The sequence below is a fragment of the Cupressus sempervirens genome, chromosome 6 (assembly GCF_028749045.1).
Source record: "Cupressus sempervirens isolate cs-2001-9-10 chromosome 6, ASM2874904v1, whole genome shotgun sequence".
Taxonomy (NCBI): domain Eukaryota; kingdom Viridiplantae; phylum Streptophyta; class Pinopsida; order Cupressales; family Cupressaceae; genus Cupressus; species Cupressus sempervirens.
In genome coordinates, this window is record NC_143123.1 from 59197745 (window position 1) to 59213131 (window position 15387).

Sequence of the window (15387 nt, forward strand, 5' to 3'; positions counted from 1 at the left end):
GATTAGGGGATTATAAAGCTGATGCAACAGGATTTCAAAGATGCAGATTGGCGGAAGATGGGTTTTGGAGATCCCTAGGACTAGGATTGTGGATCTTGAAAGATGAGGCTTGGTGGATTGATTGGATTGGTGGATCCCTAAGATTAGGATTGTGGATCCCTAAAGCTAAAAGTGAAGATTTGAGTCAAAGAGATACTGATGCATCAGCTAGGGTAAGAGAGACATATGCTGGATATGGATGGGGGATAATGGAGATGAAGGGAATCCATTGAAGCTTCTTGAGCGGGGGGATACTTCAAAGAGAAGTACCACCATGTAGTTGAGCACTAGATTTGCTATAGGAATGTTGGTTAATTGCCAAGGTTACCAAGAACATCAAGGCCGTTTCACCAACCGTCCAGAGGACTGACGAATTGACTCAAAACAAACACGCAAGGATTGCCCCAGCAGCACACATGAATCTCAGAAGAATCAGAGTGGAACCGACACTGGGTAACCCACAAGCAGAAAAGAAAAACAAACAAAAGACTTGATCAAGACCTTACACCCAGATTGCCCCATTCGTAGTATACCATGATATGGAAGATCGTGGCAACCTTGAGGAGGGAAAAAAATGATTGTTTGGAAAAGATACTTCAATACCCAAAAGTGAAGATTCTAAATCAAAAGAAAGCAAAAATTCAAAAGAGAACTGTTTGCCAACAAGATGGGTGGGACGATGTACTAACGGACCAAGATCAGACATGAGGAAAGCTATATCCTACAAGGATCTATGGAGAGCACCCAAGTTAATGGATTTTGAATGAGTGATGCGTCTAACAAGTTGAACTAAGAAGGATGACACTTTGGTGATAGGAGATCTAGCTAAAGGATGCATTGGGATAGCTAACCAAATTTTGTGCGATGTGCACAAGATGTTGATCAAGGACACGAAAGCTGGATAGATACAATGGTACTAAGCTAAAGAGGATGTACAAGCTGACAGACCTAGATATGTTACAAATGTACAAGGTTGTTCATGTTTTGTTATTTTTTGTGAAATGAAAATGTTTTAGAGTGTGTTGGATGGATAGTTGGAGTTGATAGGCGGATAGGTAGATGGTTTGTGAAAAGCTTAAGGAAAATGGGGTTCTTTGTGTGCATGTGATAGGATACAAACTAGGATACAAGCTTTGGTATATAATACAAGCTGGAATATGGTACAAGCTTTGGACAAGATTTGGATATAAAAGCTATGATACAAGGGATGATACAAGATTTACAAGCTAGGGTACAAGATTTACAAGCTGAGGTACAAGATTTACAGGCTGTACAGGAGGTATTTACAAGCTTCATTAGATTTTGGATATTTGGTTGGAACACCAAGGGAACAATTAGGTGTTTTATGGGATGGTGGGTGAATGGATGAGGGATAGGATAGTGATAGATAATGGATTAGTCTTAGTACACAAGGTGCTTGAATTACCAAGTTTTTACCAAGGTACCTATCCAAGGCACTTGACTTGCCAAGTTTTCACCTATGGACGCTTATTTCTCTTTACTATTTTTTATTTATTTTTTGTATTTTTCAAAAGCTAGGTATACCAAGGATCTTCAAGCATAGAACTTCTTAAGATGAATGATGTTAGTAGGATCATTCAAGAGTTCTCCTTCTAGTGTAGATAGCTGATAGGCTCCAGAGCCAAAGGAAGCAGTGACAACATAAGGACCAAGCCATGTAGGTTCAAACTTGCCTTTCTTTTCTCGATCGGCTTGGACTTTCATATTTTCTTTGAGGACCATGTCGCCCAGCTGAAAGTGTCAAGGAAGCACCTTCTTATTGAAGTTCCTTTTGAGACGAGTTTGGTAGATCGTGAGGTGATCATAGGCGTGTTGTCGCTTCTTGTCTAGGAGATCTGGCTGGGTGAGCCGAGCTACTCTGTATTCTTCATCTGATATTTGCCCTCACAAAGATATGCGCAAGGAGAGAAGTTCAACCTCTATAGGTAGTACCACTTTGGCACCATAAACTAGGGAGTATGGAGTTGTACCTGTGGATGTACAGAAGGAGGTTCGATAGGCCCATAGGGCTAGATTTATTTGTAGGTGCCAATTGCGGCCGGAATCATTGACAACTTTCTTTAGGATTTTGAGGAGGGTTTTGTTAGTTGCCTCTGCTTGGCCGTTACCTTGTGGGAAACATGGGCTAGAAAAGTGGTGATGGATGTGGAGGGAAGTGCATAGTTCTTCCATGTTAAGATTTTCAAAGTCACCTCCGTGGTCGGTAAAGATGGTGGATGGGATGCCGAAGCGACAAACAATGTGGTACAAGATGAACTTGGAGACCTGAACTCTTGTAGCTAAGACTAGGGGGACTACTTCCACCCACTTAGTGAAATAGTCTATAGCTGTTATTATCCATTTATGTCCATCAGATGAGAGAGGTGTGATAGTTCCAACTAGATCAAGGCCCTAACAAGCGAAAGGCCAAGGTGTTGCAATAGGCTGTAGATCCTGTGTTGGAGCGTGCATAAGATTTGTGTGTTGCTGACATGGGAGACACTTTCTGAAAAAGTCATAGGAGTCTTCTTCAATGGTAGGCCAATAGTAGCCTGCTCTAAGGATTTTTTGTGCTAGGACAATACCACTCGTGTGGGCACCGCAAAGTCCGGAGTGTACTTCTTTTAATGCCATCGCGGCCTCATTTTCATCTAAACATCGAGAGAGAGTATTGTGATAACCCTGACGATATAGGGTATTGGCTATGATAACATAGCGGGATGATTTTTGGATGAGGTTTTGGCGTTGAGTACGTGTGAGGTGAGGGGAGATGATACCATCTTTAAGGTAAGCATGAATCTCATGGTACCAAGGGGATTGGGGACCAACCAAGATACAAACATGGTTTGAGTCATCATTCGCATAGGCAGGTGTGAGGAGATGCTCGACTAAAAACTCATACTGCATAGCCGCTTGGGAAATTTCCAAGATCAAGCCGATAGTAGCCATATTGTCTGCTGCTTTGTTCTGCATTCGAGGAAATTGTGTAAATTGAAGCTTTGTAAAATGCTAGGTTAGCTGATCAACTAGCTCTTTGTAGGGTAATAGCTTTTCATCTTTGGTTTGATATTCATTTAGGGCTTGCTTGATGATGAGCTAAGAATCACCAAAGATTTGTAACTCAGTGATGTTCCATTCTGTAGCTATCTTTAATCCTGCTATGAGAGCCTCATATTCAGCTATATTGTTGGTGCTAAGGAATTGTAGCTTGAAGGCTTTTGGAATGTAATATCCTTGAGGTGTGACCAACAATATTCCTGCCCCTGATCCATGAGATGTGTTTGAGCCATCAAAATAAAGTTTCCATGGGGGCTATTCTTCAATTAGACAGATATGCTCATCTAGAAATTCTGTGATCAAAGGATATGTATCTACTAGAGGTGCATCAACTAGGTGATCTGCTATAGCTTGCCCTTTGATTGCCTTTCTGTCCACATACTGGATGTCAAATTTGCTAAGAAGCATAACCCATTTGACCAAACGGCCTGTAAGTGCTGTTCTGGAGAGCATATACTTGAGAGGGTCGATCTTGGAGACTAGTTGGATGGTATGACTTAGCATGTAGTGGCGAAGCTTTTGAGTTGAGAAAATAATTGCCAAACAAGATTTTTCCATAGGAGTACATAATTGAGTTCATAACCAACTAGGGTTCTACTAATGTAGTAGATGGCTCTTTCTCTGTCGTAGTCATCATGCTGTGCTAGAAGTGCCCCTAAAGCAATAGGCATTGCTAATATGTACAAGATCAAGGGACAACCAGGAACTGGTGGAACCAAGATAGGGGGATTGGTGAGATACTTCTTGAGATGATCGAAGCTGCGTTGACATAAAGGATCCCACTTGAAGTTTTCATCCTTCTTTAGTAAATGTGCAAATGGCGTACACTTATCTGCAAGCTGGGAGATGAAGCGCCAGACAGATTGAAGCTTTCTTTGAAGAGTGCGAAGATGTCGTAGTGTCTGGGGAGGAGGCATGTCTAAGATAGCCTTGACCTTCTTGGGGTCGATCTCTATACCTCGTTTAGAAACTATAAAGCCTAGAAGCTTGCCAGATGTGACCCCAAACACACACTTCTTGGGATTCAACATGAGATGATGTTTGGCTAACCTATCAAAGAATTTCTCTAGGTCATCAAGATGATCCATGAAGGTATGAGATTTGACCAAGATATCATTCACATAATCCTCCAAAATGCTATGGATAAGATCATGGAAAATGGCTGTCATAGCTCTTTGATAGGTAGCCCCAACATTCTTTAGGCCAAAAGACATCATGTTGTAGCAAAAGGTTCCCCAAGGGGTAGTGAATGTTGTCTTATGTTGATCTTTTGCTGCAATTTTGATTTGATTATACTTAGAAAATCCATCCATGAGGGACAAAATTTCATGTCCAGTTGTAAGATCTACAATCATATCTATGTTGGGCAAGGGAAAATCATCTTTTGGACAAGCTTTGTTAAGATCTCTAAAATCAGTGCAGATTTTGATGTCACTGGAAGGCTTAGTGATGAGGACCATGTTGGAGATCCACTTTGAGTAGTCGATAGGTCGGATAACCTTAGCAGCTAACATTCTTTCTAACTCAGCTTTGACTAGTAATGCCACCTTGGGGTGCATTTTTCCAAGCTTTTGTCTAATGGGCTTGATCTTTGGATCGACTGCAAGATGATGAACTACAAGCTTTGGATCAAGTCTTGGCATGTCCTAATATGACCATGCAAATTGGCCAATGTTCTCTCTTAAGACCTCAAAGAGGAGCTCAGCTTACTCTTGCGATAGGGATGCAACAATGTGAACAAGTCTGGGGATCTCTAAAGAACCGATGTTGACTTCTCTAGTATCCTCAATTAGAATAGAAGACACCTCTGGTTGATTATCTTGAGGAGGCAATGCTAAATCCTCATGTTCTGCTTGTAACTCTGGATTTTCTTGCTGAGGGGCTCCCTTCGCTGCCTTAGCTAGTCTCGGATTCGCCTTAGTTCCAGTTTTGGGTGTATCCGAACTAGGTTGGGAATTTTTTCCAAAATATGCTTTTGGATCCAACTTGTAGATATATGCTGAGTCTGTCTTTGTTTGCTTGTGAGGTATTTCAGCTCCCATGAATCTCAGAAGCGCTTCCTCTGATGTGAACTCATCAATGTGTATGACGCTTGGTTGGTCCCAATCTATGAGTTGTGGATGGGCGAGTGGTAGGTCAATGAAATGGATGGATAGATCTTGGAGAACAAAGTCTCTAAGGAAGATTTGGTCTGGGATATTGTCATAGGCTCTCTTTTCAACTTCCTTAGGAATGTCTTCGATTTCGACAAGGTTGTGGTGAATGTTTGAAATAACGTGACCATCCGTATTGGTGCCCCCAGTTGTGGGTATGCCAAAGCCAAGAGCTGACTTCGTTTCCCACTTGTGTGCTTCGATGGGGCACTGCATGCCTCTTGCTTCTGGTCCTAGACCACCACCTTGATAGTTCTATTTGTCAATGATGAGCTTATGTTCTTGGGGATACTTCTGGCTAAAGTGATCAAGGCGTGCTTGATTTCTTGGAGGTGCATCCTTATGTAACCAATTGTTGATATCTAGAGTGAGCTCCTCATGAAGAGGGATTTTTGAGGATACAAAGGTTGTTGGGCCAAACTGTTTGTATCGAGGAGGTGGAATCTCCTTAGCTTTGTGATATGCCAGTCATCCATGGGCATGTGGATCAAGTGGGAGTGCCCCGACAGCAAATGCATTTGAAAGACTATACTCTCCATAGCCTTTGGTATTGATCTTCACGGTAGATAGGGTGGAGGTGAGGATGGTTTCTAGGTCATTAAAAGTGTGGGATGAACTGGCGATGGTTGTGCCAATATCAATTCCAGAGTAATGGTTTGTGTATGAAGCTTCAACCGCATTGCAATAAGCAAAGGGTTCTGGATCGACATGGATGGTTACCTTAGTGCCCTGATGCAGAAATTTGACGCACTGATGGTAAGTGGATGGAACGAATTTCATGGCATAATCTGTGGGTGACCGAGGAGGATGTTGAATGGTAGGTTTAGATCAATAACATGATAGAGTGTTTCTTGGATGACTAGACCAACCTTGATTGGCAACAAAATAGTTCCTTCTGTGGTTCTTTCCAAGTTGTCATAAGCTTTGATGGTGATAACCTCACTGATGATATCTACCTTAGTATACCAAGCTTGTTTTATGAATTTTAGGGTACAAATATTCAAGGCTGATCCATTATCTATCATTACTCTTTTTACGACAAAATTGGATACCATGATGGCTATGCGAAGCGGAAGGGTGTGATCTGGCTCGACCACGGGTATGTCGGTGGGTTTGAATGATAGGGAACATGAGGAGGATAGGTGTCCAATGAGATTACAAAAATTAGTAGCATTGATATTTGAAGGGACACAAGATTCTATGAGAGCATTTTCAAGGATGTTTTTGTACACAGGACTAGTGCAGAGAAGACCTAAAATGGAGATTTGAGCTCGCATGTTCCCAAGGTGTTCCAAGATATTGTATTGGCTTTTGGATGAACCTGATGATAATGCTAGGGTTGATAGTGTTGATGGGATTGATGGGGCTGCATTGTTCAATCGTGCTCTTCTAGTGGTGATTGCACACTCATTGTTTGCACCTTGGATATTGATAACATTGACAGAAGGCTCTTTTTCAGATATACAACCGATAAGGCTACCATAGTCTATGTAGGATGAAGTGTGGTTATTGTTCTTCCCATGCTGTTGGTTTGGCTGGCAGTTGTTGGTATTGTTCTTGTTAGTTTGGATAGGTGCTTTTCCAAGATTTTGGTTGTTGTGAGGAGGAAAAGCATTTTGATAGATCTGTAAGCCTGTATTGGGAGAGGTTTGGGCACCAATGGTGATTTCTTTATGATCAATGAGGTCCTACACATAATCTTTCAGTTTCATGCATCTGAGGGTGGTGTGACCTTTTACCCTATGAAATTTGCAGTACTCATTGTGTTTGTACCATGTAGCTTAGGATTGGCTTGGGTCAATTTTCCTGGGTAGGAGGAAATTTGATGAGGTTTTCCTTAGTCAATTTCTCAAAAATGACATCCAATGGCTCACCAAGGGGTGTATAGTTTCTAGGTGCAGGTTGGAACTTAGGCTTTGGTCCTGCAGCTACATTGATGGCATTAGCTTGATTGCTAGACCCTTGAAAGTTGGGTCTTGGATTGTGGCTTTGATAGCTTTGGTGATTCTATTGTTGGTAGTTGATGGCTTTTTGATTGTTTGGTTAATACGGTGGGTTGGACTGATTTTGGGAAGGATCAAAAATATTCACATGTCTCGTATCGATAACCCCATCTGTTGCAACGTGCTTGTTTTTGTTCCAATACCTAGACTTGTCATTGGAATGTGATTGATTTTGGTTGGCCTCTTTGTAAATATTGACCACACCATCTTTAATGAGTCCTTGCTCAAGGATCATTCATTTTTCTTTGATATCTTTGAAGGTCTGTAAACAGTTCAAGGTCATGTGGTCAGCCAAGCTGGGATGGGCATTATCAATAAATATTTTCACCAAATGGCATTCTAGTAAGGTGCAAGATATGTGAGTGGTAAGGGTTTTCCATCTTTGCAGATATTTGGGAAGGCTTTCTCCACCTTTTTGCTTAGTGTGGACAAGATCAACTACTGATAGCTTTGTTTCAACAAGATGGGCATATTGGGCTACAAATGCCTCAGACAATTCAGCAAAGTTTTTAATTGTGCCATATGGGATTCTATAAAACCATTCAAGAGCTGGTCCGGCCAAGCTTTTGGGAAAGAGACGTAAGAGGAAGATGTCACCGTATGCCACTTCTTGGCAGTGCATGTAAAATTCTTTGGTATGCGTGATAGGGTCTCCTTTTCCTCTAAATTTGTCAAACTTGGGTATCTCAAAGTGTTTGGGAAATGGTGTCATGGTAATGGCTCTGTCAAATGGGTAAGGACACACATTCTCAAACTTGAAGGTTTTTTGGATCATTTCCCCCTTGTATGTTCTTCAAAGCTGTCTTCATGGTTTCCCATTCTGAATTAATGGGTGATGGCTGGGGTGCCCCCAATGTAGGAGTGCCTTGAGGTAGGTATGTGCTAGATGGGGCAATGGAATATGGATGGCTTTGAGGTATGGGCTAGTAGGGATTGTACATGGCTTGGGCAATTGAATTGTGGATGATGGGTTGCTGAGGTGGAGGTGGCACATATTGCTGCATGTGTTGCGAGGCTTGCTGCTGATATTGGATTTGGGGTTGGGATTGAGGAACATAAGTTGGCTGTGGGATAAATGGATTGCTTTGTGGAGGTAAGGTATAAGATGGTTGTGAAGCTTTATGGAAGGATTGGGGAGCTTGTGGAACTTGACTTTGGTTTTGAGGGGTTTGACCAGTATATGTGGGCTGTGCCCCCATTTGGGAAGGTATCTGCATGGTGAAAGAGGCCAAGTATTTGGTGGTTAGTGGTGGTGGATTTCCTCCTAGAAGTGGCATAGAAAAATAGTTGGTAATAGAAGGTAATGGATTAGTTGGTGGTGGAGGTGGAGGGGAATTGAAAGCTTAGGAATGGAACTGATGGGGTTTGATAGCTTGGTAGAGTGGTGGCAGGAGCTTGGGTCACTTGAGAGCTTGGCAGAACATTGGTAGTAGATTGTGGGGTTTGATACCTTTGTGGAGTGAGGGTAGTAGCTTATGAATTTGTGGCTGATGGCACTGAGCTCCAAGGACCTAGTGGAAATGATGGAATTGTGCTTTGGGTTGTGGTGAATAAGCTAGGGGAGATGAAAGGTTGATTACTTGGCCCTATGGGTGGCATCCCTGTTGTATATTGCTGAGGTTGGGCAAAGATGGTAGCACTTATTTGGGAGATGGGTGGATTTGGAAGGTTGGGTTGGAGAGCAGCAACAACAATAGTGAAGGGAGTAAATGGTGAGGTGTTTTGGGCAAAGATAGTTTGGAGTGGCGAGGTATGAACCAAGGATGGAGTGGTGGTGGCTGAATTGGCTTGTGGAATGGATATTTCAACTTGGGTGGAGGATGGTATGTTTGGGTTAGTTGGATCAAAAGGATTGACTTGAGGCTCTTCTTTTGGCACATATTGAGGATAATTTGAATCATAAGAGCCTATCAGGAGTGGTAGTTTCCCAAACAACGGGTGAGATGGATTTGATAAGGGAGGAGGTCTTCCAAAGTCGAAGGCTCCTATGTTGCCCCTTTGAAAGTTAGCCATGATTATTTCTTTGTTCTTGTCTATAATGGCGTTCACCAATATTGCATTTCTTAGTTGGTTCATGAAAGCTTCAATGTCAGTAGGTGATGGTATAGTGTTCTTTAAGTTGAAGGATGGTTGAGTGCTCAAGGGGAGCAATGCTGTTTGATCCAAATGATAGGGCTCCATTGTTTCCTTCTTCTTCTTGGCTAAGCGAGTGACGGGTGGCATGAAAATGTTCCTAGGGATGAGATGCAATAATGTCGATGGGTGCAAAGGGGGAAAGTTTTTTTTTTTTTTATGCAAATGATTTCCTAGGTTGAGGCAAGCTATATGACAAACCTAAGGAGGATTGGGTTGGGGATTCTAACTTGAAAGATATGTTGCCAAATCATGAAAGGTCTACTTTTCTATGTGCAAGCTTGGTGGTGATTGTGTCAACTTAAGGATAGACTGACGATCCTTTAGGAAAAACACAAGATTGACCACTTGTGGATCCCAACCTTTAGCTCAAGGTGATGAGGGATAACAAGTGACAAAAGCTAGATTACCTTAGACAAAGCTCTGTCAAAGGGATAAACTTGGTGAGATTGGTGGATTTGGAAGATGTTAGGAATGGAAAACTCTTGGCAAGGTGACAACAATTCTGAAGGCTTGGGTGTGAATTTTTTGATTGCTGGCTAGATGATTTGGTTCTAAATGAGATGGATGAGCTAAAATGCTTTAAAGGGATAACATAGAATGGCTGGCTTTCCTATAAAGATGACTCTAAAGTGAAACTTATGCAAGAAGATGTGGAAAAACAAGGGGGCCTAATCATAGAAATCATTCCTAGTTGGTAAGACATAAGCAAGGTTAACTCCTGGATGCTTGCTAAATCTGATAGTGCGATTTAACCAGGCATCTTGACAGGTTTCGTCAACCGCTTTATCTTTTGCTTTGTGGAGTTTTGCAATTTGAGGGCTTGGTGTTACTTCCTTTCTCTTTGCCGAAATTTCTTGGTATGCTTGAGAGGGCTTGAGTTTGGCTTTGTGAAACTTCTGTTTGAGTTGGGGTTGTTCTGACATAAATTCTTGAATTTGTTTGGCTTTGAGAGATCGTGGTTATTTTGCTTCAACTTGTTCAACTTCTGAAATAGGCAGTGACTATGCTAAGTGTGCCCTAAGCTAGGATTGACCAAGTTTGGCAAACATTCATTCAACAAGTAAAAGATCAAGCAATAGATAGGAACAACTAGATAGAAGTTTTTGATTCTCAGAATGTGATACATGCGCCAAGGAGTGTGTATACTTTACAAATGTTTCAATCAGTCACTTCAAACACATTAACATCCTAGATGGTTGTCTACAAGGCTGACAGTTGATTTAGCTAGGGAGTCCTCGATATACCCAAGGTACGTGAGGCCCAAATCCATAGATGAAACCAAAATAATGTGACACAGCCAAGAGGAGTGGTAACCCACTTCTCCTCTTTCACTTCTCAAGGGTATAAAGTTCCTTGAGGCTTAGCTCAAGTGAAAGAATTTTGATCCCAAGAGAGGTGTCTTTGGATTCACCTCCTAATTTTTATAGTCTGTCAGAATGCTGGAGTTGAGGTCGTCCCAAGGGGTGATGAAATTCTCAAGTAGGCCTCCTAAAAGCTAAGACGAGATTTTGGATCCTAATCTTATGCACCCAAGATGGCCTCAAAAAACGACAAAGGGAGAGAAGACTTGGATGATCTTTAAGTTTTCTGATCTAGAGCTTTTGAAAACACACATGACTTAAGATGCAAAGTTTCAATTCTAGTTTGAAATGCACCAACAAAAGAGAAGTGATCGAAGAATGAATACACCAAGAAGATTTAGGGTTAACAAAAAGTAAACTCACGCACCTAGAGGCCCTCTATGTCAAGTATCGATTGATTTTCTTTAAGGCATTCAAGATTGAGTGTGAGTTTGTTTTAAGCCCAAAAAAAAGATGTGTGTAAAGCTCAATTTCAAGCACGCGCTTGGAGGCCCTCTACGTCAAGATTTGTTCAACTTTTTTATGCCCAAATGAAGTGTTAGCGAGACTAATGTGCATTCAAAAAATTTTCTATCTTAGAAAAACCAATAAAAACTCAAGTGAGTGGAATTTGATTTTTGTGAAGCACTTAACACCTTCTTAAGTAGACCGATCCCCATATATGGCATTGATATTGCAACCAATGGTTAGAATGATGGGTGATTAAAGAGGGTGAGTCCAACAACAAATTCACTCAAGGTGTCTTTATTTGTTTTTATAACTTAGAAAGTTTCTAAAATGTGGATTCTTTTTATGCCCCAAAAGATGAAGTGTGAGATATTGTAATAATTAATTGACCTTTTGCATTCCAGATTGTGTTTGTTGTTTTAAGCATACATTTCAAGAAAAATTTGATTTTAATCCATGGCATTCAAGATTGATTTAAGCGACATACATTCAAAGGCAAGTGTTTAAACATTCAAGTTCATTTTAGCAACATGCATTCAAAGACAAGTGTTTAAACATTCAAGTTCATTTCCAAGAGCATTAAACCATGTAAGGAGAACCTGCAAGAAACATGGTTAGTGGTTTTGTAGATGCTCCAATCTGCAAAGCTACAAAAGCCAATTTGATTAGTTACCAAAAAATCTCAAAAATTGAAGCTTAACTATGAGGAAAACAAAATCAACTTTTTTTGTTCTTTTTCATAGGCGTAAAAATTCTTAGAAAAACCTCTACTCTACGGAACCACCAAAAGTTAAAATTTGAGGATTTTTTTTTTTTTTTTTTCTAAAAATAAAAAGTGCAAGGATCACTAAGCCACATAGATGCTAAAACAAAAATGATGATGGTGTAGAGAGGGAAAAATAACTAGGCAGAGACGACAGTTAACCAGGTGGAGACGTTGAATTGTGGAGACATTAAACTATGGAGACATTAAACTACGGAGATGACAGTTAAGTAGGTGGAGACAACAATGAACCAGGCGGAGACGACAGTTAACCAAGCAGGCAGAGACGCTTCTCCACTGAACTGCAGAGACAACAGTTAAGTTTTTGGAGGCGATAGTTGATCAGTCAGAGATGCTGAACTACGGAAATGACAGTTAAGTTGGTGGAGTCAACAGTTGATCAGGTGGAGAAGACAGTTAACTAGGCGAAGACGCTGAACTACAGAGATGATAGTTAAGCTGGTAGAGATGACATTGGGCGTAAACAGAATTGATGGGCACAGTTTTTCTTCAAAAAATATTATTTTTGGTTTTTTTTTAAATATTTGAGGCTATGATTTCTTTCCAAATGCGTCCTTCAACCTGCAAAAATAAGAGAAACACCTTACAACCCACTCAAACAACAACAAACGTTAGATTGTTAGTTTGTAAGAATAAAATATGGATTGAAATGGATGAATGAATGACCCATAGTGGGGTCCCACCGGGTGTGCCAAAATGTATATGAGAAATAAGTATGCAAGAAATACTAAATTAAAGAATCAAAAATATTTACAAACTTAAAAAGCATAACATATATGCTAGACAAAGACAAACCCTCAATTAAGAATATGAACCATTAAAAGGTTCTCTCAATGAGGCCTTTCTTGTTTTAGGGATGAGTCTATTTGATAGATTTAGAATGTATGCTCACTTGCTTGCTCAATTGCTTCAATGGAGATGGATAATGACAAATTGGTAGCATTATGAGGGTATGGTTGATAGCTTTGTTTCTCAAACTAGCATGATAACTTTACTAAATGAATTGTGTTGAAATGGCTTGGGAGGGGATTCAATTTATAGGCTAAGGGCTTGAGGGTTTGAGGGCTAAGATGCAAGGATGGGAAAAAGCTCATGGAGGGCTCATATTGCATGAGAGGAGAGCACATGGATTGTGCTTTCTTACAGCCAATCAGGGAGTGACACATGTCACAGGGTGAGTGGGTGGAGGAAAGGGCAAGGATGAGTCAACAAAGGAGGCTCAAGGCCTCAAAGACCCTCATAATGGCTTGTAAGAGCAATGAATGGGTTTGTAAGAGTCTTTTATGGCTTTGTAAGAGCATTCATGGTTTGGTGGTTGAGATATTTTGAGAGAAGACTTTGGCTTGTCTTAAGAAAGTCTTAAGCTTGTTTAGGATTGTGCAAATGATTACGGGTTGGATTGGAGATGGATTTAAGATTAGATTAGGGACGCTAGAGATGCACAAGTGGATGACATTTATGAGGGTGGGTGAGTTAGTAGCTAAGCTTGGTTAGTATGGGTGGATGGGGTGGATTAGGCTAAATGGAGGATTAGGGATAGGCTTAGGATGAGGATGAAGACCTTCTAGAAGAGTCTAGAACTTCCTAGGATGAGGATAAATAAAGTTTATTTATCTCAAAAGTTTGGGTTGAGGAGATATTTATTAAAACATTTTTAATAAATATGAGGATTAATATTTAATCTTAATTAAATATTTTGTGTTGGAATTATGGGTAGGAAATGATGGGATTAGCCTTTAATCAAAATTAAAGAAGGATTAGAAGATTTTGGAAGATGTTAGTGGTCTTAGGGCCCGTTTGGTTGCTGGAATACAACCAGAATAGGAATAGGAAATTAGAATATGATTTTTATTCTTTGTTTGGTGCGTGGAATAGGAATAGGAAATAGGAATATGTATTCTCATTTTAGCCCCAAAATGAGCTTTTGTCCATTCCAAAAAATACCTATAATTGGAATTGTTATTCTTGCATTCATTTTAACTTTCTCAAATTTGATTAAATTTTCAAATCCACTTTGATCTGGGGTGAGCGCTGAAACTTTGTTTTCAATATTTTCAAATATTTCAGCAATTTTCCAATGGCACCGATTGCATCTTCAAAAATATTTTCAAATGGCCCCGATTGCAAGTTAACCCTATTCCAATTTAAGCTTGCATAACCAAACAAGGGATAAACAAGATTGGATTGCATTTTTCCATTCCTATTCTTCATTCTCCATTCTCATTCAAATTTTCTATTCTAATTCTCAATTCCTACGCTTGCAACCAAACGGGCCCTTAAGGAAATTGGCCAAGTTTTGGGCAAAAAATAAATAAATTATTTTTTTGGGATTTTTGGTCAATTTATTAATTAAATAATTAATAAATAAGGAAATAATGTTTAAATAAGATTTAAAATTTTTTTGGAGGGATTCCTTAATTAAATATTTTTGATTAAGATAAAGGGATTTAAAGGCATAAAAATTAATTAATTAATTAAATTAATAAATAATTAATAAATGATGATGTCATCAGAAACTTTTCAAAAAATAAAAGTACTTTATTTTCTAAGGGATTCTAGGTGTCTACAGAGCTCACTTGGGAAATGAAGATAGTTTCTTGTGTCTACCAAGGATTCTAGTGTTTGCTATTGTGAAGTGGAGCCTAATCAGATTCAGAGGTTTATTCGGTATAGTTTTCTCCCCATATTATTTCTACAGGGGTTTGGGGGCAGCGCCCCCAAGACAAGGTCAAAGGGTAGTGTGGTTATGTTTTAAAAGGTGTTGACTACTTTTTTTTCTTATTGGATGACTTATTCTATCCCTAATTTTGCAAGTGACAAAAGCTTGTATAAAAAGACTTAGGGTTAGGGATTTCATAAAGTAATGGTTATATTATAACTTCTTGCGTCTTGCGATGGTATTGAGCTGTAAGGGATTATAGATTGTAATCACTAGGTAATAATAATATTAAACTTGTTGTTGGTGAACATAGCCTAGGGATTGGGTGAACCACGTTAAATCTTAGTGTCTTGTGTTCTCTTTTATGTGATCTGTTATTTTCTGATATTGGTTATATTTGCATGTAACTTTTATTTCTATTTAAGGTTAATCCTAACAAGTGGTATCAAAGCCAAACGGTCATCATTTTTTTTAGCTAGACTGATGCCTTCTTTTTTTTAGCGATCCTTTGCAGGAAGGTCTCACGATTGAGTGAGAGTCTCATGGTTGAGTGAGAGTGATGGTAGACAAGGGTAAGCTGAGGGTTGAAAATTTAAATGGGAAGAACTTTCAATTATGAAAGATACAAACAGAGGATTATCTTTATTAGAAGGATTTATGGAAGCCATTGGAAGGAAAAACTAAGAACTAGGGAACTATGACAAATGAGGACTGAGAGATTCTAGACAGAAAGGCACTTGGAAGCATT